Genomic DNA, 11,503 nt, shown 5'->3' with positions numbered 1-11,503 from the left:
AACAAACCCAAAGGAAAGTCAAACTACATTACCTTTCACATGATTAGAACCAGGTTTTCACCATAACCTATAAAAGCATTGCACGTGCCTGCTCAAAAAAAAAAAGTAACCAGGTTAAGGTGGTCTGCTGGTCTTAGCTGGTTTAAGGTTGTCCTAGATGGGCTCTCAGCCTCCCTAAGGTGGTCTTTAGCTGGTTTAGCTAGTCAGACCATTTGAAAATGATGCAAAATCATCAAAACAGACAAGCCTTGAGCAGGCTGAGAGGCCAGCTAACCACTTTAGGCTGGATCTAGAGGTTCTGTCAAAGATGATAGCATTATGAAAATATGATGTTACGAGACTCCTTTGTAGCAAAAAAGCCGGAAGTGAGCACAGTAAACTGCTATTGAGATGAACTGAAATGCAAACAGACAGCCTCTCCATTTATTTTTGTCTCCGTAGTGATGTGATAGGGCCTTTAGACTTCTTATACCCGGGCAGAAAACGGAAGAAATATCACTGAGAATTTACAATGTTTGTGTTTGAGTCAAGGATAAATGTGGCTCATTGTGAAATCCTCTAGGAGAATGTGATGTGGAGAGGCAAAAGAAAGAGTAGAAGAAAAGCATGTCTTGAGAACAATGTGAAATAGATCAAGATATTCTGTGACACAACCAGAGACATACACAAACTATTTAGCCTGTTCACTTCACTCACCTTACACGGCACCGTTGCTGACGCCTCTTTATAGACTGGGACGCATCACCGTGGAAACGTCTGCCCAGCCACCACTGTCACTCCTGGACAGCAGAACCAGCGCAACTGAGAAGTGATTGCTTACACACACAGCAAACATTAATCACATACCCTCACAAACACACATACAGACAGCTCAGCAGGGAGAGCGGTAGGAAGAAATTGGGAGGACAAGGAGAGATGGAGAGTGAGGCACAGAGAAAAAGAAGGTACTTTAACAAAAGAGAGGGCATGAGTGCTGCAAGCAATGCTAATATCTTGTCTTTTACCGCAGCTTGGCTTATATAAGACTCAGCAGCAGAGACCCTTAAAGCACTGGCATAACAGTGGACCTAGGCCTGCACTAAACGCCTTTACATTAAACACCATGTTTTAACAAGGTCAGAATATGTACTGACAGAGACAATGATTAATCATACTAAATGGATTATGGACCTCTAATTTTCATACGTCCAATGAATAGAAGCAAATTGAACGTAGTGCAGATAACATATGAGGCAAGACTGTAATAAGAATAAGTCATTGTTCAATGTTTCATTTTGGTTATTTTTCCTAACCGACAACCGACGCTCATTAACCGAATATTATCCATTGTTCAACAAGATTATTTTAAATTAGAATTTAATTAAATAAGAAAGGATAAGTTTCTGTCACCCGTTAAAAATACTAACATTTGTTCTCTGGGGATTAATTTTACATTAAATAATAAATTAAGAAAATAAAGAAAAACTGTGCAACAAGTAGCCTAGTTTGCAGAGTTTCGGTTCATTTTTGGAACCCAGACGGCAGAAAGCAGTACCTATTTTTCTTTAGGCTTATTTTACAAAAGCACAAAGATTTGTATTTATTGTGAATGTACAAAAAATAATAGCAAACTTTTTACAATTCCAATTATCTTGATGACTAAAAGGAGTAGTTTCTTCCACTGTTAGAAGGAAAGATTTCAAGTGATTGCACTGGCACCGCATGCGCGCGCACACAGTTAAGCTTTGCTACCTTGACAATGCCTGTTCAAAAAATACAGTCAGTCAAACATATGTAAATAAAAAACACACTGCTCAGTTTTAAATATGTTGTAAAATCTGTGCCGTTATCACCGTACCCGCTGTGATGTTATGCAAAACATTTGGTTTTACGTGGATATTGGAACGCGAGTGAAGTAGGCTACATAATAAATAATAATTTGCCATTCAAATATATTGAGAATACGGAAACATTTGATTTTGTGTCGAATGAGAGACCCAACATTGGTTTCAGTTTATTTTGGCTCGTCGTCATTCTTTTCTATTGTTAATTCATCTACTGTTAATTGAATGGATTTGGTGTAGAGTGAGGGGAACTAAAATATCCTAGCTATGTTTACAGTGTTTATTATGATGTTTGTAAACAACTTCTGAATGAAATAATAAAATGTGACTTATAGGCCTACATGACTGTTTTTTTTTTTTTGTTTTTTTTTCTAAAAAAACTTTTTTTAAATACGCGTAACGCATTTTAACCATGCAGCAAACCTTTTTAAATATTTTGGATACATTTCTGGTAAAAATTAATTTTAAAAAAAAAATACTTTTTTAAACCGTTTAAACTGATTGTATAAATCGGTCAGAATTCTTCATGGTTGGTTAACGGTTAACCAGTTTAAAATGAACATCCCTAATCGCTATAATGAAACAATATAAATGAATGGCAAAATTTTGGGGGTTTTGTCAGTCTGAATGACTGATTTCTGGCCTTGCTAACATTCATAGGCTTCGGATTCATATATCTCTGTAATTGACTTTCACGGTAAAGCAATGCTTAATTAATGGGAATTCTGTGTGTGCTTTTCTGGTGTTTATGAACCTTGACGAGAAGGATCAATACACAAGCACATGGAATCTGTATAAGGGGAGTTGGCACTCTTCGACGAGCTTGGTATAAAACATACTAAACAAAAGTAAGCAGATGCAAATGTTTTGGGTCAACTTTTATGTAAAGCACTCTGAGTGCCCAGAAAAGCGCTATATAAATGTAAGGAATTATTAACACACTGAAATCAGTGTAGTTTTTTATGTGTGTATGTACTGTGTATCTATCTATCTATCTATCTATGAAAAGCGCCACTTAAGTATAGGTAAGTATTAAATGTTTGTAGCCCTGACAACTAGCTGAAAATAAGTTGAAGCACTAAAATTAATAAAAACTGAAATAAAGGAAAGCTTAATTTTTAAGAAAGAAAGAAAGAAAGAAAAGCAAAAGCACAAACAAAATTATTTTTTTAATCATTTAAAATGAAAACTGAACAATTAAAAGCACAACAAAATTACAAAAAATTAAAATAATAAAAAATAAAAGCTAATAATAATTATAATGAAGATCATTTTAATAAATACTAATACAGTATCAAACAATAACAAGCATCAGAAAATAAATAAATAACTGCCAGAATATAAAGAAAACAAAAGAATTGCCTAAAGTAGCTTATTTTTGGGTCTAATGTTAATATAAAGCTATAAATAATCATTACTTTATAGCAGTTGAATAAATTAAATATCAACTCAATATAGCATATCCACCTCAAAGGACTTGTGCTATTTTAATTAAGAAGGTTAAGACCTCTAAGTTGGGACTGGCCATCATCTTCAAGGGAGTATACAAACTGATTAGTTTAAAAACCACCAACTTTACATGGTGAGTTAATTTTATGTTACATACACTCAAAAAAATATTTAGGCCTAATAAATAAGATTAATGTAATTTGATTGCATATATAAATTTTCCATCCATTTGGATTACGTATTTTTAATGCAAATGTATTAATAAACTTAATGTGATAAATATATGTAAGTCCTATATAAATACAACAAGTAACAATTAGATTTATGTAATATTTTCAATTAATCCAATTTATTTTAAATTAATAAGAAATGGGTTTATGTGTTATTATGTAATAAACCTATTTTACTTAAAATGCATCACATTTAAGTAATTTGTATTAATAAACCCAATGTATTTTTAAAATCATATTTATAAATTTGTATTTACTTGTTCATCACCATTTCCCCTCCCCAATCACAATATACAACACAAAAAAGAATGGCCAGAGGGTCACTTCATTTCACATTTTTATTTTAGAAATAACAAGCACAAAAGGCAGCAAAAAGAGGAGCTAGCAAGACAGTCTGTGCTCACTGATACTGTGTTGTGTGCAACCTCAACAAAAAATAAAGTACTTTCATTCTTTACTTAACACACCAAGGTTAATTGCACTACTTTAATTATTTATGTATTTTTTTGCCACAATCATCCTATAACAAATAAATGCAAAGGATTTTAACAGACTGCAAGCATATTACTTTTTCCTCAAGAACTGTGCTTAAAAAAAACTGCAAAACTTGAGGTAGACATAACAATCAGGTCAAAATCTGATTCAATGACAATACTTGTTAACATTACACAAACATTTTCACAAATCTGTGACATGCAATAATTTGGAAAAAATAGGGTGGTGATTCTAACGAGTAGAAAAAGTGCAAGTCAAGAGGAAAAATGTAAATATCAGCATATCTCTCAATGATTCACTGAAGCATCTTAATTTTCAGTCCCTGAACTTTTGGCGACAGCTTGGTTGTATCCAGTTCCATCAGGATTTTCTGAAATGCTTCAAATGTGCACTTGAGGTCCTTTGGATAGTTTAAGTTAAGGGCATAAATTAGTCCAAAAAGCATCACACATCCAAGTGTGACACTTGGCAGGGTTTTGCAGAACTTCAACTCCTTCAAGAACAACACACAACATCTGAAGGTTCTTCTTCAGGACCAGCGCCCTCCGCTCGAATGACATAGATGCCCATTGTTGTCTGTGCAATGAGAGACTCAGCCTCCACACTTTCAGTGTCCTGGAGGATAAACAAAGAAAATAAGTTCCCAATGTGTTCCAAGTTTTCCCTTTGATTCAGTCATGTTGAAATGATAATTGTACTGTGTTCCTGTTTTGCCATGAATAATGTATTAAATTCCCTATCTACACCAAATCTGAGATCAGCATAATGATGTGAGTGTTTCACGATTCTGATTTCATATTTTCCTTACTTTGTAATACCAACTGGATCATTTTATTCAGGTCATTTTTAGTTTGATCAATCATGCTCTGTACTGATTGCTGCATAGTTTAATCTTTCGCTGCACACTACACACAAGGGCATAAGCTAGACTGTGATACCAATGAGAAAATTAACATAATCAATGAAAATTGAAATTTGTAACATGAAGAGAATAACTTGACACACACTTACCACATATTCTTTGACAAGTGTCTCAATGTCTTCGTTGAGGTAGACACTTAGGCACCTCAGGATACAATCACACGCCTGGTGTTTATGTCTTCATTCTCAAACAAGCATAAGAAGATCCCAAAAAAACGTCATTAATTATTAACTACCAGTTCAAGTAAGGCTACATTTTAAAGAGGTAGTTCACCCAAAATTTACAATTACTTCATATTATTTTGTTCAACTTTTGTTCATCTTCAGAACACAAATGAAGATCTCTTTTGAAGAAATCTGAAAACTTTGTTTCTCCATTGACAGCTACACAATCACCACTTTGACGCTTCAAATAATTCATAAAGAGATCATAAAACTATTTCATATGAATTGAGCAGTTTAGTCCAAATTTTCTAAAGAGACATGATCACATTATTTTAATGAACAGACTAAATGTAGGCTTTTATTTGTATAAACATTGATCAGCAAACATAAACAGAAGCTCAACCGAACCTGCTTAACACACTAGAACAAACCTCACTGGTTCTCGCACATCAATGCGAAAATTCCTGAGCTTCCGTTTACTATAACTGATGTGAGTTAATGAATGTTTGTTTGTGAAAAAAAGCCTAAATTCAATCTGTTAATTTCTTCAGAAATTTTGGACTAAACTGCTCAATTCATATGGAATAGTTTTATGATCTCTTGATAACATTTTGAAATGTCAAAGTGGTGGTTGCGTAGCTGTCAATGGAGGAACAGAAACCTCCTCTCAGATTTCATTAAAAATATATTTATTTGTGGTGTACAGAGCCCTGTACATGACATGCAAGAAAAATTTTTTTAATTGTGCACACGATTTAGCAAATCGAGGGAATGAATTATTAAATTGTGCGCACACAATTTTTAAATTTTTTAATTTTTTTCTTGCATGTCATGTGCGGGGCTCCGTAGTGTTTCGAAGATAAGTTACGGGTTTGGAACGTCATGAGGTTCAGTTAATAACACTTGTTTATTTTTTGGTGAACTAGTACAGGTCCTTCTCAAAAAAATTAGCATATTGTGAAAAAGTTCATTATTTTCCATAATGTAATGATAAAAATTTAACTTTCATATATTTTAGATTCATTGCACACCAACTGAAATATTTCAGGTCTTTTATTGTTTTAATACTGATGATTTTGGCATACAGCTCATGAAAACCCAAAATTCCTATCTCAAAAAATTAGCATATTTCATCCGACCAATAAAAGAAAAGTGTTTTTATTACAAAAAAAGTCAACCTTCAAATAATTATGTTCAGTTATGCACTCAATACTTGGTCGGGAATCCTTTTGCAGAAATTGACTGTTTCAATGCGGCGTGGCATGGAGGCAATCAGCCTGTGGCACTGCTGAGGTGTTATGGAGGCCCAGGATGCTTCGATAGCGGCCTTAAGCTCATCCAGAGTGTTGGGTCTTGCGTCTCTCAACTTTCTCTTCACAATATCCCACAGATTCTCTATGGGGTTCAGGTCAGGAGAGTTGGCAGGCCAATTGAGCACAGTAATACCATGGTCAGTAAACCATTTACCAGTGGTTTTGGCACTGTGAGCAGGTGCCAGGTCGTGCTGAAAAACGAAATCTTCATCTCCATAAAGCTTTTCAGCAGATGGAAGCATGAAGTGCTCCAAAATCTCCTGATAGCTAGCTGCATTGACCCTGCCCTTGATAAAAACACAGTGGACCAACACCAGCGGCTGACATGGCAACCCCAGACCATCACTGACTGTGGGTACTTGACACTGGACTTCAGGCATTTTGGGCATTTTCCTTCTCCCCAGTCTTCCTCCAGACTCTGGCACCTTGATTTCCGAATGACATGCAAAATTTGTTTTCATCCGAAAAAAAAAAAGTACTTTGGACCACTGAGCAACAGTCCAGTGCTGCTTCTCTGTAGCCCAGGTCAGGCGCTTCTGCCGCTGTTTCTGGTTCAAAGGACACGCCTGTGCACGGTGGCTCTGGATGTTTCTACTCCAGACTCAGTCCACTGCTTCCGCAGGTCCCCCAAGGTCTAGAATCGGTCCTTCTCCACAATCTTCCTCAGGGTCCGGTCACCTCTTCTCGTTGTGCAGCGTTTTTTGCCACACTTTTTCCTTCCCACAGACTTCCCACTGAGGTGCCTTGATACAGCACTCTGGGAACAGCCTATTCGTTCAGAAATTTCTTTCTGTGTCTTACCCTCTCGCTTGAGGGTGTCAATGATGGCCTTTTGGGTTAACCTCTTACCCATGATTGCGGTTTTGAGTAATGAACCAGGCTGGGAGTTTTTAAAAGCCTCAGGAATCTTTTGCAGGTGTTTAGAGTTAATTAGTTGATTCAGATGATTAGGTTAATAGCTCGTTTAGAGAACCTTTTCATGATATGCTAATTTTTTGAGATAGGAATTTTGGGTTTTCATGAGCTGTATGCCAAAATCATCAGTATTAAAACAATAAAAGACCTGAAATATTTCAGTTGGTGTGCAATGAATCTAAAATATATGAAAGTTTAATTTTTATCATTACATTATGGAAAATAATGAACTTTTTCATAATATGCTAATGTTTTGAGAAGGACCTGTACACTATTATAAAAACACTATACACGGACATAATCTTAATTATTTAGCAACTTATTTATATGAATAATGCTTTAAAAATATTGTTCATAAACAATAATGCCAATAAAGTTCTTTATTTGAATAGAGAGAAACAGAAAGACTGTGTGTATGTGTGTGAGAGAGATTGAGATGTCTTTACTAATAAATCAAATAAATGTGTATTTAATGTGTAAGAAAGATTGTGTTCTTGGCATCTCAGAGGGATAGAGAAAGTGTGTGTGTGTGTGTGTGTGTGCGCGTGTGTGAGAGAGAGTTTTCTGAATTCCTGTCAAGACAAATGAGTAACCAGTTGAAAACAAATGCAAAACATAAAAACACACTTACTTTAGCCGTCAACTGCCATTATGGTGCGGATTTTCTGTCCTGCACATCCTCCTTTGTGACGGAACACCTTCATCAGGCCATCAGTGTATTTGTCAAGTTGACCAATGAATTTTGATATCAGCGGAATCAGTTGTTATACGCATGAACTCCAAGTTGACCTGAAAAAAAATGAAAAAAGGACACAAAAGAATATATTTCACCTTAAACAACATGTGTTAGTGTATAAATCTGCACTTCCGTTTCAAACAACACTTAACTACTTACTTCTCCAATTTCAAAACAATGCTGGCCATCTGTTTCGGACCTCTGTAATCATTGGCTCCTGAAGAATTTCTTGTCGTCGGTATGAGAAGGTACGCTGCATCTTTTCCTTGATAACGGTCTCGTTATTCTTTTTTTTTACCTCGGTCAATAGAGCAACCCTTTCCACCTCCAGGCTGTCATTGGTTTCACCTCTCGGATGGTTTGGACAGAAATTAACCTCTGCCCTCCGTGGCTTTTTTATGTTTGCAGCTGGTTTTCCCTGGCCTTTCTGTTTGTTTTTAAGTGAGTTGACTGTGACTTCTGGGTGTCCAGCTCGGCCAAGCTTGGTGCGGAAGTTCATCATCTTTATCTTAATATAGTGCTTCCATCCACAACACCCAGTCCGAGTTCCTTTCTCACGCAAACATGGATGGGTTTGTATCAAGGCCTCAGCAACTTTTTCAAACTGATTGTCCTTTGGATATGCTGTTATACTTGATTATTTCTTCTGCAATGCCTTCAAGAATATCAGATCTGAGTTTGGGAGTAAGAGATAGGAGAGTTCCACTTGTTGTGAATTCATCATTTCCCTTCTGGAGCTGCATCTCGGCACAATATGAAAATCGTGGCACTACAAAATCTTTAGGCCAAGTGCAAGACCGGGAGTCAGGAGATGACAATATGACAGTATCATTGCTGCTACAGGAGTCAACAGATGCTGAATCACTTGGTTCTTGTGACGAGGAGCTGCAAGATACATTGGAGGGAGTAACTGGGATTGTGGAGCAGTTATCTTTAGTGGATGGAGCTGAGGATATTGCGGAGGTGGTAGCCTCACAAGGTAAGTATACCACTTTCAAAGTACTGCGATCTTGAATATCAGAAATTGATAAGAGGTTCATGAATTCGTTTCCAAAGTCTACGTCTTTGTATTGAAGCCTAAACTGCTCTGTTACTCCAAAGAAGGTCTTAATTTCAAAAGCCAATTCATCCACAGAAGACGGTATTCCGGATTTAATGGTTAGTTTTCTTGCATCATCTTCACTTCCAAAAAGGACTCTGAAGCTAACTGGTCCTGCCATCCTGATTTTTTAATCTAGAATGCAGACCCAAAAAACATAGGAATTGTCTTATTAATAAATAAAACATTGATGTTAAAGTTACTACATTCTTTTAAAAAAAGGTACTGAAAGTCTTATAAATACACACCTTTGATGACGATGTGTCTCTTCAGGGTTACCATACGTTTGGAACAAACTGTATAGGCCACAAGTGGATAGCATTGATTCATACCGGGTAGATAATGAAATGTCACACACTTTGCATGGCCACATTCACATATCTGTGAACAAAAACAAAATAAAAAAAATCAGTTACGTCCAAATATTAAAGAATCAACATAATTTAATTTATACTTGATTTTACTGTAAGTCAAAATACAGCTACTACTACTGATAATAATTTATTAATAACTTTTTTATAACAATGAAATTACTACATAGGTCCAATTTATAAGAAACTATGGTTGATTACAAGATAATATTAGGCTGTTTGTTATGTCTGTAAGTCTGTTTTTAACTATGTATGTTATGCTTTTTTTATGTTGAATCATATAACATTCAAACTGAGATTAATTGTTCATAATCAGATGTATTGATTCTTCTATGTATTAAAAAACAATCTTTGTAGCATACATACAAAGGTCTAGGAGGTTGTCCCACCATTTAGATGTAAGAAAAGATGCTTGATGTATCTGAAAAGGAAAAAAAAATGGTTTTAGTTGGAAACAAAAGCATACTTTTGATTATGAAATTACAAACCAGCATTATATTTTTAGAGAATTATTAGAATAGTACTGTCATTTACTAATTGCAGTAGTTTATAACTGTCTTTATTTGCCGTAAAACGTTAAACCACAGAACAAGAGCAGACCAACAGCAAAAGACACAGACGGGGTAAAACCATGGTTCACATAGAACACCCGACCAACTGGCAGCTGTTGGAAGTTATCCATGTACGATAGGTTGGTTTAGTAATCGTTTAATGGCACATCGCTATTTTAATCTTTAAACAGTTAACACCTAAAACCATTTTTTCATCTCGGATTTAACTTAAGCTATGCACGTGGCCAAAGTTCTAAGTTATGTTATTCAGGTCAGAAAATACGGAAATTAAATTAATATAACGTTAAATTAAAAAATAAATACGCATCCCAGTTACTTTTAATCATACTGTCTAGCTGAAAAAAAGTAGCTTAAGGGGAAAGTAGATAAAGTTAGCTTTTAAAAGAACCATGTGCAAGTTAGTTAGCTAACATAAGTGGAATAAATGCAAATTGATAAACAGTGCATTGATACAGTTTAATACGATATCAACAGCAGTAATAAAACACATATATATTGAAAGCAGTCAACTTTTATACGATGAATATATATGTAACTTGCCTTGCAATCAGGTTGATCCAAGAAGATGATCCGATGTAAGATGGCGAGGAGAACGGTGTTTTTTCAACTGCCTCTCTGCCGCGCGCTGGTTGCTGCTTTTTTTTTTCATGTGCATTGCCATAGACACGTGTATGTGCAGTACCGCTCCCTACCGACTGGAGTATGGATAGTTTCCGCCTCTAAACAATTCAATTGCCCATAAATTATATGCAAACCAATCTCATAAAATATAAAACTAATAGGATCTGGCTCGTTCCACAGCTAGATATATTTAAACCATATTCATAATTGTTAACTGATTAAATCGAATAGTTTTCAGAATTAACCAATTTACATGGATTCTAAGCAATTTGACTACATACATTTTGAAAATATTATTATTTAAATAAAATCAAAAGGATGCAAATACATAATTATAAACTATGCCATGATTCATTTTTTTGAGTGTTGTAATTTGTGAATATTATTATTTTCATTGTAGACAATAGATAATCTAACGTCCAATAGTTCTCACAAAAATAACATGGAATTTGTGTCTACAATGGTCTTTAAAACAAGTAACTGGAGAACAATTTGTACCCCATTCGTGGAACTAGGTGCCATATACACACCCACACACACTGCTCATGGGCAAAACAAATGTCCTACATGCAGTAACCAAACAATACGAACGAATCTTGTACATGAGAATATTTGTGGAAATAAAGTGATCAAAATCTAGTTTGAGAAAGCACAAACTCCCAATCTCGACTCCTGTTCCCTGACCACAGTGCCCACACAGTCAGATTCAGTGGGCGACCGTCTCATACCCAGCGAGGACAGAGAGAGAAATACATATTTAAAGCAATTCGCTGTCTGAATTTCCATCATTCAT

The 11,503-nt window shown here is 35.5% G+C and overlaps 2 long non-coding RNA genes across 2 annotated transcripts; both read right to left on the bottom strand.

The window, feature by feature from the left end:
* Positions 1–3,826: 3,826 nt before the first annotated feature.
* Positions 3,827–5,197, bottom strand: LOC122135721. Its single transcript, XR_006153650.1, has 2 exons — positions 5,009–5,197; positions 3,827–4,612 (listed from the first exon to the last, which is right to left on the bottom strand). It is a non-coding gene; the product is annotated as an uncharacterized LOC122135721 (long non-coding RNA).
* Positions 5,198–8,225: 3,028 nt separating this feature from the next.
* Positions 8,226–9,940, bottom strand: LOC109084614. The gene is made up of 3 exons (XR_006153649.1): positions 9,884–9,940; positions 9,395–9,527; positions 8,226–9,281 (listed from the first exon to the last, which is right to left on the bottom strand). It is a non-coding gene; the product is annotated as an uncharacterized LOC109084614 (long non-coding RNA).
* Between the last annotated feature and the right edge of the window lie 1,563 nt (positions 9,941–11,503).

The sequence above is a fragment of the Cyprinus carpio genome, chromosome A25, assembly GCF_018340385.1.
Source record: "Cyprinus carpio isolate SPL01 chromosome A25, ASM1834038v1, whole genome shotgun sequence".
Taxonomy (NCBI): Eukaryota; Metazoa; Chordata; class Actinopteri; order Cypriniformes; family Cyprinidae; genus Cyprinus; species Cyprinus carpio.
Note: the sequence above shows the minus strand (reverse complement) of the source record. Positions and strands in the feature narration are given on the sequence as shown.